The sequence below is a fragment of the Brachycentrus maculatus genome, unplaced genomic scaffold (genome assembly GCF_059751285.1).
Source record: "Brachycentrus maculatus isolate JH-2025_06_01 unplaced genomic scaffold, ASM5975128v1 h1tg000026l, whole genome shotgun sequence".
NCBI classification, from domain to species: Eukaryota; Metazoa; Arthropoda; class Insecta; order Trichoptera; family Brachycentridae; genus Brachycentrus; species Brachycentrus maculatus.
In genome coordinates this window covers 1000567-1024350 of record NW_028280780.1, presented here as the reverse complement: position 1 = coordinate 1024350, position 23784 = coordinate 1000567, and the positions used below count along the sequence as shown (strand labels likewise).

At 30.3% G+C, this 23784-nt stretch overlaps 1 protein-coding gene across 1 annotated transcript in view; it reads right to left on the bottom strand.

Annotated features, from left to right (window-relative positions):
* The window catches only part of LOC148313004 (uncharacterized), a 29374-nt gene extending 22133 nt beyond the window's left edge, over positions 1-7241 (bottom strand). Inside the window, exon 1 of the mRNA XM_088270273.1 lies at positions 6884-7241. The gene's annotated coding sequence lies outside the window, so the exon portion shown is untranslated. The remainder of the gene's footprint in view (positions 1-6883) is intronic.
* Between the last annotated feature and the right edge of the window lie 16543 nt (positions 7242-23784).

Genomic DNA, 23784 nt, shown 5'->3' with positions numbered 1-23784 from the left:
TTGAATAAGAAAGAATATATAAAATACTTGCTGTTTACTTTTAACTCATTTAACATTCGTGAATTTTTTTAATTGGAATGTTACAATTACCTGATTTATTTGTTATTCTTTATTGTAAATGTATTTATGTTAAATTTCTAAATAAATAAATATAAAATAAAAACAATATACAGCTCGACGCGTTAAATCAACCTTTTATCAAACGTCCAACTTATATGTCTTACCTTAGTATACACGCTAAAATTAAGCTTTCACATAAACTTCGCGGGATAAATCTGACGTAAAATTAAAATGTTATTCGGCTGAACGTTAAATGTTACTTAAAAATTTGCTCGCAGAGCGTGATGGGTTTTTGATCCGAGAAGGCCTAAAAAGAACATTAGCGCGGATTAAAATTGTAACGAAAAAATACGATTTTTCTTAGTACGCGTCGCGGAAGCACGCATTAGCCGTCCCACTTCCACTTTATATTTATAAGACCACCGACATATTACGTTAGATTTGTCATTTCCGCGACATCTACAGATTAGCCCTTAAAACGAAAATAAGATAAATTGTGGTTAAAAGTGGTCGTGCTAGTTTGCAGAATGTCACTGTAAACATCTTAAGGGGAATGCGTAAACATCAAATTCAGGTAGCGAACGGCCGCGCTAGGGGTCGGACGTATATTCAAGCGATTTTTTTCAAAAGAATATATATTGAACACTCTCCTTACCATTCATTGTTCACTTTGTTTAATACCACTTTAATCAAATTTAAGTGGTATCACACAAAGTGAACGATGAATGATAAGGGGAGTGTTATATTACCATACCACAAAGTTAACAATGGTTTTAAAATACAAAATATAAAATGAAATTTACAACATTTATAGTGTATCCAAAAACTTGTTCTTTTTTATACACACTTTTGACATCTCAACAGAGATGAAGAATGTGGAAGTCTGGGCATTTACAGGGCTTATGACCGTCATAGGCATGGTAAGGTTTGTAATAAACATGATGTCAGTCTTTGCTAAATAAAAGCTTTCACTATTCCAACATAGATGGCTGTTGTGAACTCACTTGTACTTGGTCACGAGTTAGATCAACATATCAAGTTCTTAAAATTGAGTACTATGGTTGTCGATCATGGGTAGAATTTGTGAATGTTAAATTAATGTCAAGAGCACGACCAACCCTTACTTCCGACTCCCGGACAGACCACCAAAGAGATGAATTGACAGCTGGGAATCGACATCGCAGGAGGCTAATCCCCTTAAAAACAGGCCAAAGGTTTTACATCAAGAAGAAGAAGAAGCTTAGCAAACATTTTGAAACGAAACATTTTAAAAATGTGTGCTTTTAATTAGATTTTTTTTTTCAATTTGATCAGGCCACAGCAACGCGTGTCTGGGAAGAGCTAATTTCAAATTAAAAAAATATTGAATAAAAGAACTTTATTTTTTACCATATACGTATTATTTATTGGTACATTTTTTCTCCAACCGGTTTCGACAGGAACCCTGTCATAATCAGGGTTAAACATGTAAAAACAAAGTTGTTTTATTTTATAAAGTTCATAAAATTATGCCACAAAGTATCTGCGAAAACCATTCAAGAAATTAAATTTTAAAAATATATATTTTTAATATTTTTTATTTAAAGCACCAACAAAAGTTTTAAAATCACTACATATATTTTATTATAACTTAATTGTAATGTCTACCGGTTTCGAAGCTAACTGCAAGACTGATTAATACTAAAACACTATCTACTTCACAAAATTCTAAATATTTTGACTGCTAGGCAAAGGAGCTTGGGTAGATCTCAAGTGGCTTTATTTTTTTGTGTTGATTAGCAGTCACAGTCAAAAGGGATCAGGGATGTTCAGTGATTGGAAACATATTTAATAACGGACTTTTAGAAAAATGTGTATTTATTAGTAGTAAATTATTACTTATTGCCTTTTTGATGTATAATATTTCTAAGTAATCTAATTTAAGTCCTCTGTTGCATGTGTGTAATATATTATGACCTTTATTTTTATCAAATGGGTGATAATTTTCTATTAAGTACTTGACAAATTCTGAATAATGACATATTTATATTCAAAGACTTAGTAGAAATATTTTCTTTATCAAACTCGAATAAATTCTGGTTGGACTGACTAAGGAATAACCTTTTGATCTCGACAAGATTTGGATGTCTCGAACGTTCAGAAATCTCAAAACAAATGAAAATCCAGAAAGGCATCGGGGAAGGAAATTCACAGGAGTTTGATAATTACCAACAGCCCCTATAATTAAATTCGTTTAACTTTTAACTACGTCTTTGTCACGTTTAGGCTATAAATTTATTCACAAAAGTTTAAAAACATTTCATTTTTTACCAAATAAATAAAATGCAATATTTTTTTCAATAACATTTTATAAAACAACTCGTATTGGGATTTTTCAGCCATCATATCGCTCACTCCTTTCAAGAACGTCATAAATCAAAAATCGTCAATTTTCAATTGTGCGTGTTTTCGGAATGCCCAGAAAATGTACTATATCCCAGCAAAAGAGGCATATTTTTAACTTAATATTTACCCGCTACAGGGCAGAAAATGTTGTTTTTGCATTTTGAAGAAAATGTATTGTTTCATTATTTTTATAAATAAATTAAATATTTTTCAAATGTAGAAAAAACCTTCAGGTTTTACCTTAAAAGATCTGTTGCACAGTAAAAAGTTCAATAAGTGGCTTGATATTTATTTTTAATACATTGTGTTATATTTTTAAACTTTAAAATCGTTTCCTGAAAAATCAAGTATTTTGATTTATGACGTTCTTGAAAGGAGTGAGCGATATGTGAAATGTATTTTTTTACGTAATGTTAAAAAGGGTTTTAACAAGTAAGAGGATAGTTGAGTATAAATTAGTCATCCGTTTCCGTAGTATAAAGATAAGCGCGTTTGGGCACCGTGTTGAAGGTCCTAGGTTCGATTCCTACAGGTTATCAAAATAAATAAGGGCTTTTTAACTTTAAATGTTTATTTGACATGATCCTGGACTGGCAACTGAAGCACAATGCTGTCGAATCGATAATGCCCCTCACAAGGCGAAACAGCTGTCACAAAATAAATTAATTCGATAAGATGATAAAGCGAGTTTTGAATTTAAATAAATAGTAATTAATATGGGTACTACTAACGTAAGTATGCTTTTTTTTTAAATATTTATTAGTTGCCTAGAAAATTCTCATTGCCTGTAGATTCAAAATTGATATTTTATGTGTAAAGTAAAAAATTAAATTAATTAGCAGAAGAAGACCGAGAAAAGCTTGGCACGATCAGGTATGCCAAATACTTAAAAGTGGTCAGGTTAGGAGTCGTAATAATCGGCGGGTACATATGAGGAGATGCATGAACGTGGAAGAGGCGAAGAATGTTTGCAAAGACAGAGTGGTGTGGCGTTTTATTCCCTCTGCCTACCCCTGCGGAGAACCGGTGTGATGGTAAGTTAGTTAGTTAGTTAGTGAAATGAATTAGGTTATGCTTAATTTTTCAATTAAAAAAAATGATGAACCTTAAAACGTCATTAAGACATTCAAGAAATTGTTCATGACTGCTCCACTAATTTACCGATATTTCTTGGCAACGACCCTTAGATCCCAAACACCGTCCTTTGACCTTTATTTTCACCTTTATTAATTAAATTTGAGAATTCAGTACAATTTAGTATTTAATCATCTTTCTATTACTGAACTTAATCGAGATTACGCGATAGTAGTTAATTTTAGGAAATAATTAAAGCTATTTATTGATTTGGCGTTTAATTTGTAGAACTCCATTTTAATTTGTGTATTAATTTTTAAATCAAACACAGATTTTTTGAGTCTACTAAGTTGTATTTTTATGTTTATTAACAAAAATACATCAAACATTAATATTATGACAATTGTTTCGCCTAGTTATGGCATTTTCAAACGAATGTGAAGATCAAATGGACTGACGGTCCTTATGTAGCTTTGAAATTTTTAGCTACATTAGGGCCGTCACTCCATTTGATCTTCACATTCGTTTGAAAATGCCATAACTAGGAGAAAAAATTGTCACAATACTAATTTTGTATGTGTTTTTGTTAATAAAATACAACCCAGTAGACTTAAAAAATCAGTTTTTGATTTCAAAATTAACACATAAAATAAATAAAGCTTTTTATTATAATACAATACTGAAAGTGATTCAATTCCATTTCATTTTGACAGATTTTTTTTTTTTAAATCATGGTTTTCAATAGAATTTTGTCTAACCTCACACTAGTCTGATGATGTCCCGATTGCTCCCGAAACCCGATTGCTGATCAAATGAAATTCATGTCAAAAAAATACATCGTTATATTATTCTATAAAATGCAGTTCCACCATGAAATTTCAGTAGAAAACATTTAAGCTTTGTTATAACAACACATTTATTTCAATTGCATTTTTTGATTTGACTAGTGTTGAATCGATTCAGAGATAAGTCAGACTTAATTAATTCCCTTGTGGATTTGTCGAACAAATTTTCTGGTTAAGTTTTTCGTTGCATGTCTTTAGCTTCTTTTCAAACTGACGATTTCGATCTCTAAACTAACCACTCCGGCAACAAAAGCACTCAACTAATTCAATAAGAGAGCTTTCGTTTCAATCGTGAAAGCGTTTATAACATACCATTAAAGTTACACTTATCTGAAGACGATAAGCAAACCGCTCCCCCTAATTTAATTTAAACCTACCCCTATATGTAGTAGAGTATCTGCTGAAATACTCCGCCCCTTTGCTACTATTTCTTCGTATACTAGTAAATTTATTATGCAATGAAAATATTTGATGAATTTCTCGTTATTTGTTAAAATATAATCTAAAAATAAGCCATGAAAGGTAAAAAACCACGATGAACTATGAAAACTATTCCGTAAAAGGTGATAAACCGTGATGAATCATGAAAATTGTCCATGTAATGTGATTAACTGTGATGAACCATAAAAATTATGCCATGAAATATGATTTACCGTGATGAATAATAAAAACTGTATCATGAAAGCTGATTAACCGTAATGAACTATGAAAACTATACCATAAAAAGTGATAAACCCCGACGAATCATACAAACGGTGCCATGAAAGGTGATAAACCGCGAAGCATCCTAAAAATTGTATTATAAAAGGTGATAAACCATGATCAACTATTAAAATTGTGCCAGGTTAGGAGTCGGAATAATCGGCGGGTACGTATGAGGAGATGTATGAATACATAAGAGGCGAAGAACGTTTGCAAAGACAGAGTGGTGTGGCGGTCTATTCTCTCTGCCTAACTCTGCGGGATGACGAAGTTATGGTTAACTAGTTTGTCAATAAAATGAAGAATTTTTTTTTTATTCCCAAAAAAAACAATATCTTAAAATTCATAAGAATTGGAAAGAAATATAATAATTTATATGTGATGACTTCAAGAAAAGTTGCGTCGTTTGATCAAAATGTACATATTTTAAAAAGAAAATAAAACTGATGGCACATAAAAACTTTTTGGTATTTATTCAAAGTTTATACGAATTTCACATCCCGCCGAATGAATAAGAAAAATACGTGTATAAAAATATCAAAGCATAATTATTGCAAATACTTTTGGAAAACTGAATGTTAATTTCATTATTATTTATTTATTTTAATTTTATTCCGTAACTACCACATTCATAGATCTATTATATATCTATAATATACATCATTAAACCCATAACAGTTTACGTAGAAAGGTAATATAATTAAATTGTAAAGTTTAAAAAATACATATTTTTACCCCACTACAAATCGAACTCAGGATCACCAAAATTGAAGCCATTATTTTATTTTATTTTATTTTATTCTATTTTATTTTATTTGAAGGAAGAACAACAGTTACAATATATGATACATACAGAATACAAAAAATAAAATCATGAGTACCAATTATAGTTCTTCACAACTATGCATAAGAGAGGTCTATATAAAGGAAGAAACATGAGACAAGGATGGGATAAAGAGAAAAGGAGATGGCAGTGATAGGAAAAGAAGAAAAGGAAAGGACAGGGAATAGAATTACTTTTTTAGGTTTATAAGATTTCGAACAATTTAGCTTTAACTTTTGAATTATACTACAAAGGCGAACAAAACAAGTTGAATAGAACGATCAAAGTTTTGTGAATTAATAATATTATAATATAACATAACCAGTTACTTCAAAATAATTTTATATCAGAAATTATCATTCCCAAAAAATATTTATAACATTTGAATTTATTTCATGTAATTGTAATAGCATGTAGGACACTAGGTTGAATTAATGTAATGTTATCGTCATAATCAATGATACCAATGCAATATAATTTACCTGGTATTCCCTGTTTTAGTCTTCGATAACATGATCTCTGAACAACGTACTTTGATAAAATAAATTATCTTAATTAGTATGAGATATTTTGCCTTTTAATTCATATAGAATTAATGCCGAAAATATAAAAAAATTGTGCTTCGTATTGTATTTAGATTATATAGACTTTATCGAAGATTATGAGTAAGTAACCATATTCCTATTTTTATTTTTACTATTATATTATTCCTTGATTTATTTTTAAAAAAATATTATTATTTCCTTTAAAAAAAATGATAAATATTTGTGTTTTTATTATTTACAAAATACTCCAATTTCATACTATTTATTAAAATAAGACTAGTGTTACATTTAAAACTTAAGCAGCTTATTATTAGAAATAGGTATCAAATTGTGGTAGAGCGGATTTGAACCGAGAAACTCTGACACAAGAGTCTGCGGTACTAACCACGGGACCACAATCCGACACACATAAAAATTAATAAATCATTAATATGTAATAGTAAACTTACCAAAAATTAATCCGTCAAGCAAAAAATGTTAAATTCAAGCAAAAAATGTTAAATGTTTAGGTAATATTCAATATTATATAAAACAGTTAATGTATTTAATTTTTTAAAATACATTTATTTTAATACGATATAGAAACGTAAATTATAAAACACTTTTCAATTATTTTTTCTAGAACAATTTTTTATCGCTCATTCAAATATTATATAGAAAACAACCCTTCAAAGTAACGGTCAATTTTTCAATCTTTCGTACAAATTTTGAGTAACGCACCGCGACGTAGATATTCCGAGAGCTTTGCAGCCTTACGGGAAAGTAAGGCTCACGTCTGTTCACTTGAAGGGTTGCATCTGAACTAACAAACAAGAGAGGCTGCGCAGACGCACATAATATTTTCAGAACTCCTTCGTCCTGGAAAAGAGGTGTAAAAATTGTTTCCGACGTTTTAGTACGGATTTTGACGAGATTTTTCGAATTAAACCATATAGTGAATTTGTAATTTTTCAGTATGATATCAGAAACTTATTTTCCTTTTTTTAAATAATGAATGATATGTATTTTGAGAGTGTGTGATACATTGCTTGCACAGCGTGTGTGTAAATTATTCCCATTCAAGTGTGGCTTAGACTTTGTTGTCTCTCCATTAATCTAACCGTGGTTTTAATATGAACGCAATTAAAATAAAGATTTGAAATGTGAATTATGCAATAATAAACATTCGCAAAAAAACATTTTTTTAAATATTTAATGCTTACGTTGGTTAGGGATTCTTATCCAAAATGTTGTTAATTTAATAACTTCTCGAATGTTTAGTTAACATATTAAATTTTGATTTTTTTTTAATAGATTTATATTATCCACTGACACTTCGTGATGGAATTGCATTTTTAATATATTATTAGATTAAAACCAATGTTTTTAGCTTTTCCACTTTATTTTTATTTGACCAGCGACCGGGTTTCGTCGTTACAGACATCAGTCTGATGATGTCTGTAACGACGAAACCCGGTCGCTGGTCAAATAAAAATAAAGTAGAAAAGCTAAAAATATTGGTTTTAATCTAATAATATTTTTTTTTTCATAAATACGTTCATTCATACTAAAAAATAAAAACTGACTAATTATCATGCTGTTGTAGGCAGAAATAATAGAATGCCACACCAATATATCTTTTCAAGTAATCTTCGCCTTTTCCATTTTCATGCATCTCCTCATACAATACCCACCGATTATTCCAACTCCTGATCTGACCACATTTAAGTATTTGAAATACTTAATCACACCAGGTTTTTCTCAGTCTTCCTCTCCTTCTATTACCAACCACATTTGCATCACAAACACATATGCAATATTATTCATATTTTTTCTAAACCTTGGAGTAAAATATGCAAGCTTCTAAAGCTTATATGCGAAGTATAGTTTAGACTTAAATGGTTTGTACGCCGTTAATTAGCGAAATGAAACTTTTCTAAAAAAATACGTTTTTATTTTATGCTTATTTTTTTTTATTTGCCTTATTTACTGGCCAAGAATATTTTATTTTTCGTTTCGGCATTCACTTTGTGGTAACACTTGATGAAATTGTAAAGAAAAACCCTTGAGTTTATTTTATTACAAGTATTTATTTTGTTATATATTTTTATTAATGTATAATATAAAAATATATTTGTAATTTTTTATGTTATGATAATTGTAAATGGAATGTTTATTTTTTTAATGCAGCAGGAGCCTCGATTGATTTAGGCTTCACAAATTTTTTTCATGAAAAATTATCACCATCGGAGACATATAGGGAAAATGTTATTTAAATGTCAAATCTACTTAAACGAAATTCTTTCTAAACGGTCTTGTATAGTTTAAACGACGTTAAAGATGGAATAGGAAAATTATCGAGATCGTTATAATTCCTCGCGATACGCTAAATTATTCGTCGATAAATAACTTACGAGGGTTTTCACTTTATTTTTCGGCGATAAACCGAATATTTTATAATTAAAATCTGTAAAACTGGCTTTTGACGAATTTTTATTGGTAAATTGCTTAAACCAAAACATGTTTTATTCTGTCTGTACAATATATATAATCGAATAAACAATACCTCAGCATAAAGAAAAACAGCCAAAAAATCGATCTGTGTTGTAACATACGTTTTATACTTGTCACTGAACCATTATTTTTCAGGCAATAATACAATTTTTTACAAGATTTCAATTAAATTTCAATTTCAATTTCATTCCAAAAAATAAAATATATATTCATAAAAAACTATATTTTCAAGGCGTATACATTAAAAGTAAGTAAGGAGACTTAAAGATGTAGAAGAATCCGGCTTCGGAAAACTCCTTCAGACACATGAAACAGATCAATATCCAATGTGATATTGTTCAACATAACGGTAGCTCTTCCTACAAGCATAACCACTGGCAGGTTAGTCCTATATATAGGAATGGGAAACAATCTATGCCGACGCTGTCTTAGGTAACTATCGGGAATATACAGAGCAATGCTCCGGATAATTTTTGGATTATCGATCATACCGCGTAATAATCGATAAAAATGCGTAATCAAATACACATTCCTTCAAGTCTCTAAACCATTGTATCCAAGCATACCCTGGAGAAACTCGGTCGCAACGATAATAGCCGTATTCTCTCATGTAGAGATACCTCAAAAACTTGATAGTAAAATAAAACCTCAGATACTTTCGACTTTTTCTACCATAAGAGAGTACATAAACTCATGTGTTTCCCAAATCATTGAGCCACCCTCAAGTCTACTTCGCACCAAGGAGTTATAAAGAGTTCTCAGCACGCGAGTATGTTAACCCTGGCAGTACGCAGAACAAATCCTAGCATTTTCAATGCATTATCACTGACCGCCTCTATCTGATCGTGAAATATCAGGGTGCTCACAAACCTAACGCCCAGAACATTCGACGCTCGCATCAGATTTTGGTCGTTAATTTTATAGCGATAAAACAGAGTTTTTTGGGCCCTAGTGAAAAACATGTGGCTGAACACTTAGAAACATTAAACATTAGTTTGCTTCGCCTTCCCCATTCACAAATATTTGATATATCAGCTTGGAAAATATGAAAATCGTCAAAAGGTATAATAAATACAATATTATTTATTATACATAGGTGTCTCAATCAAGATGAAGCATCCATCATTTTTATCAATTAGTGGTCAAAATACCAGGTCAATTCATTCACTAGTGTAACATTCTTTCTATTGTTAAACATCCTAATTGCATTCGATTTTAAAAGATGTGTATATACTATTTTGTAGGATTTTATTCATATGTAAGATGCAATTTAAATATATATATATATATATATATATATATATATATATATATATATATATATATATATATATATATATATATATATATATATATATATATATATATATATATATATATATATATATATATATATATATATATATATATATACATATATATTTATATATATATATATATATATATATATATATATATATAAATATAAATATATATATATATATATATATATATATATATATATATATATATATATATATATATATATATATATATATATATATATATATATATATATATATATATATATATATATATATATATATATATATGTGATACCTCTGTCGTTAGCCCAAAAGATGGCGCCGCTGTCGTTTCAAATTAAAGCGAATCGGGTTTAGCAGGACCATAAAGCGGACCATTTCCCAATTTAAGTTAACGTATCTGCAGAATGCAACTACCCCTAATGGCTGCTGCAAGGGAAACGAGTTTTACTTCAATTCCCTCAGTGTTTGTTTTCAAAGTGCATAATACAAGTACGCAATCTCTCATTCTGCGAGCGCAAAGCGTTCGGATTACGGGAAATGAATATCTTGATAATAAAACAACAGCGATGGTTGCATATCGCTCACTCCTTTCAAGAACGTCATAAATCAAAATACTTGATTTTTCAAGAGAACGTTTTTAAAGTTTAAAAATATAATACCATGTATTAAAAATATATATCAAGCCACTTACTGAACTTTTTACTGTGCAACAGATCTTTTTAGGTAAAATCTGAAGTTTTTGTCTCCATTTGAAAAATATTTAGTTTATTGAAAAAAATAATTAAACAATACCTTTTCTTCAAAATGAAAAAACAACACTCTCTGCCCTGTAGCGGTTAAATATTAAGTTAAAAATATGCCGCTTTTGCTGAGATATAGTAAATTTTCTGGGCATTCCGAAAACGTGCACAGCTGAAAATTGACGATTTTTGATTTATGACGTTCTTGAAAGGAGTGAGCGATATATACATAGTATAAAGGATATCTCCTTATTCAGTTACGTTTGTTCACTTTAAAGTGTTTTAAATCTATCCTGGATTTATAAAGGGGGAAACAGTAAAAATTTTAACTATGTGAAAACGTATACAAATAAAAAAAATCTATCTAGGATTTCCGAAAATTTGAGTAGTGTTGTTGTCAATCAGACAATATAACAGGTCATAATCCCTGTAAATACTCAGGCTTCTATATTATTCTTAATCCATGATGAGATGTCAAAATATAATAATAACTTTTTTACTTCATTAATTGATTTGGCAGTCACTTTGTGGTAAAATCTATCCATTTTTAAATAATGCATTACTTAGTTAATACCACTTTTTCTTAAAATCTACTGTGACACGTGTTTCGATGCGTTCCGCATCATTTTCAAACATCGTATACGGTGTTTGAAAATGATGCGAAATTTTTCGAAACACGTGTCACAGTAGATTTTAAGAAAAAGTGATATTAACTAAGCAATACATTAAATTAAAATAACTTTTTAGCCTAGGAAATCCAGATTTGTGAACAAGTACACACTCAAAATGTTATATTTAAAAAAACATTTCCGATGTACTAATTATTTGAGACAATAAATGACGAAAGCGGTCATAATATCTTTTTTTGTGTGTTTTACGATTGATATAAAACATTTGTGCCTGTACAATAATTTAACAGGGAACATTGCTTAAAAACAACAAACATAAGGTTTTTCGGCGAATATGGAATCATTAATCAGAATTTGAAATTACAGAGGAAACTCATTTTATCCGTTTTGTGTTGCTTTTTACAATAAAAAATTCTCAACTCTGCGCTCTGTTATACAATGAAACTCAACCATTTAATAGTACATACCTACGTATAAAAAATATCATTAATAAACAAAAAATACGTTTCCTTGAACTCATTTTTTATTACTTCATCAAACAGCAAAACAGTTGGTATAGAATTTTTTGTATGTTTTTTCTTTTAATTAGAAACTAGCTAACCATTACGCCACTCCCTACAGGGGTAGGCAGATATAATAGAACGGCACACCACTCTGTCTTTGCGAAATTCATTGCCTCTTCAACATTCATACATCTCTTCACATATTTGCCCGCCGATTATTTCGACTCCTGGCCTGACCGCTTTCAAGTTTTTAACATACTTAATACTGCCAAGTGTCTTCAGTCTTCTTGTGCTTCCATTTCCAACTACGTTTAGTCAAAATATGACCTCTCAGATGAATGTGCGGCAAAACTGTGTATGATTGATGTTCGAATGATGAAATAAGCAAAGACTGAATGACTCCATAAAATCGAAGAAAACTGTAATAAGCAACAAACGAATGAATCCATAAAATTAAGATATGATTGGTGCATTAAGATGATTAAGGAACGGTTAAACAAATTAAGGTGAATAACCGAGGTGCATAACCGGAAATGTCTTAAAAGACCGAATAATAAACACGAAAATTCGTAAACGTGTAGTACGAAGGATGTCTTAAAAGACCGAATAATAAACACGAAAATTTGTAAACGTGTAGTACGAAAGATGTCTTAAAAGACCGAATTATAAACACGAAAATTTGTAAACGTGTAGTACGAAGGATGTCTTAAAAGACCGAATAATAAACACGAAAATTTGTAAATGTGTACTACGAAGGATGTCTTAAAAGACCGAATAATAAACACGAAAATTTGTAAATGTGTAGTACGAAGGATGTCTTAAAAGACCGAATAATAAACACGAAAATTTGTAAACGTGTATAATGAGATGGGTAAGACAATCGAAGATCAATAGAATGCAAGAAAATAGACTGGCCCGAATAGCTCTTCAAGAGAACCTAGATGGAAGAAGACCACCTGGAAGACCTACAAAGCGATGGCGTGACAGTTGGCAGTCCATTTTACAAGAGATGGATAGCGGAACAGAGAGATTCGAGGATATATTAGAAGGAAGAAGAAGAAGACTTTTCTACGCATACATGTAATATGCAACTATCCGCACTCCAGTGTCTGGAATCATACATTTAAATTTAATCTAATTTATATATTATATTTTTAAAAAATTATCCAAGTACCTACTTCTTTTAAACGTACATATAACTCATAAAGTATATATTTGCCAACCTTTTTCATTTTGATCGTTTTGATTTACTGTTTTTTTGTTAAAATCAAATATTTGTAGTTTATATTAGCACTTTTAATCTAATTTTATTTCTGATATCTGTTGTATTCTTGCCAGTGCCCTTTATATAACCTCAGATAAAATGTATACATACATGGGACATGCCTATGTGGGATCCTTTTTGCATATATTTGTACTTGTAATTATAATACATTACGAAATGCAAAATAATTTTAAAAAGAGAAAAATAATATTCTAAATTCCCATACCATGGTATTGAATATAGACCTAGCAATTATTTAGCGTTGAATAAACGGTGTGAGAGATAAAAACGGCCATTTCCTTTCCGCCAAATACTTTTAGAATTTTTATGGAATTTCTGCAAAAAAACCTTTTAATTGGATTCGAAAATTTTCCGCAGGATATTCCGAGCAGAGTGCAATATTCCTTTATACAAGTTTCACTGAAAAATGTTTTAGAGGATTCTGGTGATTAAAAAAATGTGTTTTAAATTTTCCCTGCATACTTTCCAATCCCAAGCTGTGAGCTGCTTTTTCATTGTAATTATAGTTTTTAAAAAAATATTGGATTTTAATCGTGGAATATTTAGTAACTTAATTTCTTCAATATTCCTTCATTCAATTTAATGACCTGTTTTAAATCCGAAATAATTTTCTTAAAAAACGGATAGATTTTTTTAAATAATTTTATTGATAATATTTTGGGGGTGTCCTAATCTTTGTTTACAAATTTGGGTTTTTTCAATATAAGAGTTATTTTTGAATTTATACCTCAACTCAATACTCAAGGTAAATAAGAGTATGGAAGTCCAAGTATTCACAGGATGAACTATCAAAGGCTAGTTTAGGTGATCAATTTTTACGTGTAACATTTACAATTCTACCCATAAAAAATGGGTTTTTGTCTACAATATAAAAATTAGAAATTTATTCATTTAAAAGGAAAATATACTTATGATTTTTTTTTAATTATTACATTTTCGGATATTGCACTTCAAAATGTTTTTTAAAAATTATTTTTTATACAGTAACCTTTGCGATGAGAAGAAACTGCTTTTTAATGCCAAAAAGCATCGACAGTTTAACGTAATGTCAGCTTAAATAGTCAGCTCTCAATCTCTCTCGGAAAAAGCGTCGTTTTCTCTTATTCCAATAGCAATAAAAATATATTTATCGTTTCGAATTATTTCTTGCTTAACAAAGATGGCTTTGAGGGAGAAAAAATATATTAAATATATCTTAGCTCGAGACAATAGGGTGAAAAATAAAAAGATAGAATATGGCACGAGATCAATAAAAAAATGTGTTACCGATATTGTTATACCCTAAAAAAGAGGGTGGAAAATTTAAGCGAAATCAAAAGGCTGTATTGGGACCGTAAGATAAATATATCAAAACTACAGGGAAAAAACGATAAAAGTCCATAAATATTTTTATTTATTATTTACGTATAATTTATGATTGTGTATATTTCGTAATTATTTTTTAAGGGATGGAAATATTGATTAAGAGAAGGAAAAGAGAGTAGTAAATACAAGGAATCGATTGAGTCATGCACCGATTTAAGTTAAAACAAATAAAAACCTATCAACAAAAGCTAAACTGGCAGTGCAAAATAGAGTCCTAGTTCCAACACAAAGTGTATGGAAGTGAAGTATGGAGTTGAAAAAAGAAGGATAAAGTAGATTGAATGCACTCGATATGTAACTTCTCCGGATAATAAGCATTGAAACGTTAATTAATTGATGTTAAAATGGTGATATTAGGAAGAACGTTATTGATAAAAAATATGAAAGGTGTCTTGAGATGGTGCGAATCGAATGAGTGAAGAAAAAACAGTATAATAAATATTTTGGTCGAATCAGTTAGACATAGAAGCACAAGAATACCGAAAAAAGTTGGCATGATCAACTATTTGAAATACTTGAAAGTGGTATGTGTGAAGAGATACATGAACAGGGGATGATTATTTGCAAAGACAAATTTGTGTAAATTTTGGACTCTGACTAACCTGTCGGGGAAGTGGCATGATGGTTAGTTGGCATTTTTAATGAATAATTTAATACCACTGCGAAGGGTCCTTGAGCTTTAAGACAAATATTAGTCAAAAAAATATTTTGCAGTCTAAATGGCGGTTTAGGTTTGCAATTTAACAAAATCACTTTATTTCAGGCTTTTATCCCTCTTCTCCTGTGCCTTTATTTTGATACTCTTTTTTTATCAGATGGCGAGATGTTTTTATTTACAATTCTCTCCTTCAGTGTTTATTACAATCCTTGCTAAATGTCCTAGATTTTTTATTATAAAAATAGTACAGTACTTAAGGAATCCTCAAAAAAAAAGCAAAATTATTCTGAAAATACTTTTTTGTCGACTAAATTACTAGTTGTCAATCAACGGTAGAAAAGTGTATGTTCCACTTCTATAAAGCGATCACTTAAAACAGCCAGTGACTGGTCTTAAGTTGTGTAAATAGCCTGACCTCCATATTTTTTAATTATCTATGCTGAGATGTCCAAAATGTGAACACTGGTTTAAAAAAGTCCGTTGTAATATGGTCCACCTCCGTGGTGTAATGGTAAGTGTGTTTAGCTATCGCGCTAGAGGTCCTAGGTTCGATTCCCATGGGGGTGAAAATAAATACTTGCGATTTTACACTCTCATATTTATTTAACATTCCTTGAAGCGCAGGAGTGATCACCTTGCCTTCATAAAAGTAACGATCAAGATAACACTACGTTAATAGGATGCATTGCCCAACGCACATCAGGTACGGATAAGAGTTAGAACAAAAAAATATTTTATGGTTTTAACATAATTTAAGTGAATTATGTTTTAAGGGACAATGTATACTATACTCAATAAATGGTTCTTCTTTTTAGGTTGAAACATTTAATTTCATACCCTTAGAAACGGAATAAATATTTTCTTATTTGTCCACCTCCGTAGTGTAATACTACCATTCGAGAGGTCCCAGATTTGATTCCCAGAGGTGTATCAAGTCATTTTTTCCTTCTAATATGTATTCAATATCACCCTGGACTGGTACCTGAAGCAAGAGGCTGATCACCATTCATTTATGTTTTAACGATTAAGAATACACTGCGTTTATATGATGCAGTGCCCTATGCACCATTGGCGTACGAATAAGGGTTTGAAGAAGAGGGAATATATAAAATAAAAACAATATACAGCTTGACGCCTTAAAATCAACCTTTTATCATACGTCTACCTTATATAATGGTATTCACGCCAAAATTAAAATAAAAAAATCCGGTTTCTTAAAATATGACGTTGTTGAAAGGAGTGAGCGATTCGTCTTACCTTAGTATACACGCTAAAATTAAGCTTTCGCATAAACTTCGCGGGATGAATCTGACGTTAAAAATTAAAATTTTATCCGGCTGAACGTAAAACGTTACTTAGAAATTTCTCACACAGCGTGATGGGTTTTTGACCCGAGAAGGCCTAAAAAGAACATTAGCGCGGATTGAAATTGCAACGAGAAAATACGAAGAAACGTAATACGTAAACGTTTTAAATCAAGTATAGATCGCACTGAAGGATAATCCCACCTCTCCAACTGAAACCTTTACCTTGCAATGAGAAATTTATGACAAACCCTACCGAAATCCGAATGTTTTCCACTGACCATGATTCTCGGAATAGGATATCAACTCTAGAATCATAAATTATATGAATAATCTCCCGCCTGAAATATGGCCAAGCGCCAAATTATGGCATCACGAACCGATTGTCTTGAATTTATGGTCAGTTTTTTTAAAATAAAATACACAAGTGTCTTTTTTGCGGTCCCAACCGTTGCCAAAATGTTGTTATGAAAATTCAAAGCAATGAAGAGTGAAAAGAAATGTGTAGCTTCATTCTGTTTCTATGGAAGGAAATACTACGCTCCAAATACGATAAAAACATTTCCTTTTCAGTATCCTTAGCTCACTTTTAATGTTAAATGCATATTTCATATAGAAAATGTGTTTATATAATTACAAACACATATAATACACCCACACATATATGTATGTATACATATATATATATATATATATATATATATATATATAGTTATATATTTATATTTATATATTTATATATATATATATATGTATATATATATATATATATATATATATATATATATATATATATATATATATATATATATATATATATATATATTTATATATATATATATATATATATATATATATATATATATATATATATATATATATATATATATATATATATATATATATATATATATATATATATATATATATATATATATATATATATATATATATATATATATATATATATATATATATATATATATATATATATATATATATATATATATATATATATATATATATATATATATATATATATATATATATATATATATATATATATATATATATACATATATATACATATATGTAGGGGTTGCATACGTTCAAGCAGTAAGTTGATATGTTCCTCCAAGTAAATTAACATTACGAAGGGACTAACATAAAATAATTCTTATTTGTAATTTTGTAATTTAGGGTGCAATACATTTTTTAAAGATTTCTCTAGTTTTTGCAAATAAAAAAAGGAAAAAATTGATATATACATAAAAACTGCTGTTTGCCACATTAAAAAAATACTTGTAAACATCCAATTCGTGATCAGACGTGTCATGTCCACGCATTTTTCAGCATTTTTTTTTCAATACAAAAACGTGTTTAATGCAAAAAAATAATTTACGTTAAATGTTACCTAGGTTTAAAGAAAATTAAGTTGCAATTTATCGTATATTGGGCCTTAAACTTTTCAAGTTTACACAAAACTCGAGAATTTTTTTTTGAAAGCTATTATCTGACAAAGTTGTGTTGACTTGTAAAAACTGCGTGGAATATGATGAGAATTTCTTACCCTGCCTCCAATGCACCCTTACCGTGAACAACCATCTGAAATGTGGTAAATTTTTATCTTCTACCCTATCCATATAATAATATCACAAAACCGTTTCAAAAACAAAACTATATATTTCTGGTTCAATCGTCAATTTATTCTGCTCGAATACCCGTACTTTATATTCTGATTTTCCAGCCTTTTCTGCCTTTTCCCGCCATTTTCCAGCTCGAAAGTTTTGATGGGGCATTTCAAGATCCGAGCTACAATGTATTGTCTGGAAAGTGTATTCCGAACTTTGTGTATTATCAGAACTGTTTACTGTTTTCAGAAATGAGGAGCAACTTGTTACTTAGTACATTGGGAGACGAATTACATCTCATTTGCAATAACTTTGCCGAGCTTTTAGAACGAATATCTTCTTTAAGTGCTCAAGTCAGAAAATATAATCTGGGATAAGCTTTAATGGGAAAGTTTATTAATTCATATTATCACCGTTTCTCGGATTCTCAAAGAACCCCACCGACCAGAGCATCGATTCCATGCAAAAGTCAACATTGCAACTATGCACAGCAGGTAACTTTGATTTTACTTTTAGTCAATATGCAAAAAAAAAACATAAATATATATTCTCGATATTTCTACTATGTCCAAATCTGGGTTTGTCCGCATAGGAGTTATTTATATTAACATTTTAACATAATTGAATAATAAAATAGAAGTCTGGGTTTATACAGGACCTATGACCTGTCATCTCCTGGTATAATTGATCCCAGTAAAGATATTAACAAGTTTCTAAAATTTAATATAGTGGCTGTTAATCATGGATAGAATGGTGAATGGTGATTTTTTCTACAAACGACTTTTATACAAAGTAATTTTATTATTAGTGCTCTTTCTTTAGAAAGCAGTAAACAAATGAGAGAAGCGATATCGATAAAATGAAAAATAAGAAGATGGTGTGTTGAGATGGTTTGGTCATGTGAATCGAATGAGAAAGAAGAAAAAAATATGGAACAAATTTATTAGGCAAATATGGTTGGTTAGATCCAGATAAAGACCGAAGAAAACTTAGAATGATCATGTTGGGATATCAAACGCTTTATATTCTTGAAAGTGGCAGGTAAAAAGTCTAAATAATCGGTGGGTATGTATGAAGAGATGCATGAATGTGAAATAGGCGAATATTATTGATGTAGTGCACTATTTTCTTTGCCTACCCCTGCGGGGAAGTAGCATGATGGTTTTTTTGTTAGTTAAAATAAATAATTTGGTGTGTTGAGACGGTTCGGACATTTAGAACGAATGAGTGAGAAAAGAACGGTAAAACAAATTTATGTGGCGAATGTAATTGGAAAAAGGAGCAGAGGAAGACTGAGAAAAACTAAGCACGATCAAGTATGCCAAATATCTGAAAGCAGTCAGGTCAGGAGTCGAAACAATCGGCGGGTGTGTATGAGGAGATGCATGAACGTGGAAGAGGCGAGGAATGTTTGTAAGGATTGAGTGGTGTGGCGTTCTATTCTCTCTGCCTACCCCAGCGGGGAAGCGGCGGGATGATTAGTTAGTTAGTTTTTATTTTTTTCTTTAATTCGATAATAATCCACTGTCTTAAAAAAGTTCTTAACCCTTTAATTTTCATTTCAAAACTTTACTTTATTACCATAGGGTTCTTCAGAGAGAGAGCGAGAATTCTTTTTGAAGAGTGGAGAAGCTAAACAAACATTTCCTTCAAAATGAGGGCCGAAGTTCTAGAAAGTTGGATTAGTAGTGAAATTGGTTTATCCGAAACAAAAGTCCGCATTTTCGCCGAAATTCTAAATTCTAAGGATGAAACTAAAAAGAATTTCAATTAAAATGCCTAATCAATCAGAAATCGGATTGTACTCCTGATCCTAGCAAATTTACTACCGCGATTTTTTTTCATTACCGCGCAAGGATGTTGAAATTTAATTTTAAATTAGATAATAGTCCTTTTACTCATAAATTTTGCCTCTTGCTTTTTGATCCTTTTTAATGGCTTAAGGCTAAATGTTTAATACGATTTTTAATATGTTATTTTTTACAATTTAATTGAAAATGAGCCCTCTTTTTTTCGAAATTCATAATATTTTCAGCACAAAAAAGACCTTTTTAGACAAAATATTTTAGATTGACAGTAAACCCTTTGACTTTTAAAAAAATATATTACACATTATTTAACATTTTAGAATACAAAATTTTAAAGACATGTTTATAAGAAGTAATCAATGTTTTTTGTACGACTATATAGTGTAGTGGATACCATGCTATAATAGATCTTGAGTTCAATAATCAGGGGGTTCAAAATAAATTCAGTTTTATTTCGATGCTTTTTGCATGATTTTTTCAAAAACCATTTGCGAAACCAATCTAGATTTTAAAGTTGTCTGAGCTTTAAACAAGTGTTATTATAGATTTTATGAGAAAGTGGTAATTGGCAATGGTAATTGAAATTATAAATGGACACATTTTATATTTTATTATTATATATCAGACTTCAAATGTAGATGTAGATGTAAAATATGTAGTTCAAAAAACTACATATCGCTCAATCCTTTACGTATCCTTGAATCTGGTGTTCATATTAATGAACTCCAATGTGGTGATATAAAAGTAATTAATGTTTATATTGTTATTATAACGCTTAACATAACTAGCATTCTTCATTAAAAATATATAAAATATTAGTACTAGTGTCCGCCTCCGTAGTGCAATGGTCAGCATGCTCGGCTACCGTTCTGGAGGTCCCGGGTTCGATTCCCAGGGGGTTTAATAAATATAAGTAATTTTTTTCACTCTAATATTTATTCAATATTACACTGGACTGGTACCTGAAGTGGAGGGCTGATCACCTTTCCTTCATGTGTAATCGATCGAGATAACACTGCGTTTATATGAAGCAGTGCCCTATGCACCATTAGGTGCGGTAAGGAATTTGTTATTTTATTATTATTATTAGTACTATTTATACCGTATTACAGGTTTATTTACAATTGGTCTGGGTGTTTTATATTAACCTTCTCTATCCTTACTATGCTACCTGCGGACAAGCCACTAATAGAAGCTTCACGAGTTATTCCATCATAAAAGTTATTCCCTCGTAAAAGTAACTGTACGGTAATCAAATTTAATAATATTTTGTAAAAGAGAAATTAAAATACATACGAATGGAAAGCCTTTAAAAGCGGGAAAAATAATTTATACGGAAATCCTTTAACGTATTTCACCCGCATCTCAATTTGTATAAAATCATCGCAGCCAACAAAGTCAAGCCATTAATTACTAAAAGGGGGTGTAAATATTCATGTAGCTACAACGACCGACGCCCATTCCTGTCCGGCTTGTTTGAGAGCTTCCGCACAAAAAGCCGAACTAACGGCCATAATCGGCAATATGGGCCGCACCTACACGAAACAACAGGCCAAGCGAACTGCGGCTAACCTTAAAGAGGATTCATAAATCCTTGATTCATTGCGGGATTCCTGGGGACTTAATTACCCCCCAGCTATAATTTGCTAAATATTGCGTTTATCATACCATTAACGAGCTTTTAGTTGAATAATTACAACTTTTTTATTTTGTTATATTCAACTAACTAACTAAACGTCACGCCGCTTCCAGTGCGGGTAGGCAGAGAAAATACAACGCTACACAAATCTGTCTTTGCAACCATTGTTTGCATCTTCCGCATTCATTCCGATTATTCCAATTATTCCGACTAATGTCCTAACCATACCCAAGTATGTAAAATACTCCATGATGCCAAGTTTTTCTCGGTCTTTTTCTGATTTTATCACCATTCCCCTCATAAATTTGTTTTACTATTCTTTCTTTACTTAAATTACCAAACTATCTCAACACAGCTGTCTTAATTTTATGGATAATGCTCATCTCAGCATTGCATTTTTTTTTAATTATGTGAGTATTTGAACATATCATACGACATTTTGCTGCACATTCGTCTTAGAGTACGCATTTCGACTGCATTCAGTCTACTTTTATCCATATTTTACCAACCTTATACTTCACTTTCATGTATTATGTTGGCTTTATTTATTTTCAGAAATGTGTGTACAAAATGCATTTACCATTAAGGATTTCGAATAAATTTATAACTCATTTAATTAAGTAAAATAAAATAAAAACCTATATTAATTTTATTTGGTAAATACGCTTTTTTTTATTTATTGTGATACGTGTTTTGATGAATTCCGCATTATTTTACAAGGTGCTTATTATCGTTTAATAAGTAATAGTTTGTTTAATTAGATTTGTTATTTGATGATGACACACTCATGATATAGCACATAGGGCACATACTCGTAGTACCTTACTTTACACCCTATTTAAGTTATACGTCTTTATGAATGAAACTTTTATTTTGGTAATAAGTTTTATTATTGTTGGTCATATCCTGGTTAAAACTATCTATAAGTCCTTGTTACTTTACACGATGTTACCATACACGATTGAAGTGAGCAGAAAAAAACCTAAATGGGAAAACGTACAATTTTCCACTTTTTTCTTTATCATTGTCCTTTCCAAATTACTTCATCAATATTTTGCGGAAATTTTTTCGCTCGATGCAATATTACAGGGGATTCTTTTCCTTTGATCTCGAATTTCAATTTTGAATTCACGTGCACATACGGTACTATGTAAAACAATATTTAGAGGGGATATTTTTATTAGCTTAATTTTCTTTTCATCTTTCACTTTATCGTAATATCTCTTAATCTTTCTTCTCTACATTCCAGACCCATCTTATTAACATTTTATTATATACTAGCTGTACTCAGAAACTTGCTACTGAGGCAAAACTTATTTAAATGGAGAAGAAATAAATGAGAAAGCACACATTTCTGGTGGCGGTTTGTAGTGTCGCGGACTCTTCAGCCTGAGTTTCTCGGTTCGAACCCACTCTACCACAATTTGATACCTATTTCTAATAATAAGCTGCTAAAGCTTACGGAAATAGTATGAAGTTGAAGTATTTTTGTAAATAATAAAATAACAAATATTTTTTATTTAGAGAGTGGCTTTTAAATAAAATAAAAAAGAGCAAACTTCAAAAGTGCAAAAAAAAACAGGTTTACCGAAAGCAAGCGCGTCAATATCAAACAACGTTACTTCACAACGAGTACCCGAAGACAACAATCAGAATTTCGTTTGAGTTTTGTATTGTTTATTTATATTTAAATACAATGATCATATTATTTTTTTTAAGTATTTTTACTATTTTTCTTTATTTTTATTTCTTTTGCATTTCACAACACAATTTAAATACAATTAAAAAATATGCAATAAATTTATAAAAAAAAAATAAAGTAAATTTATTTTAATAAATAAAATAAAAACCCTTATCCGCACCAAATGGTGCATAGGGCACTGCTTCATATAAACGCAGTGTTATCATGATCGTATACACATGAAGGAAAGGTGATCAGCCCTCCGCTTCAGGTACCAGTCCAGGGTAATATTAAATAAATATTACAG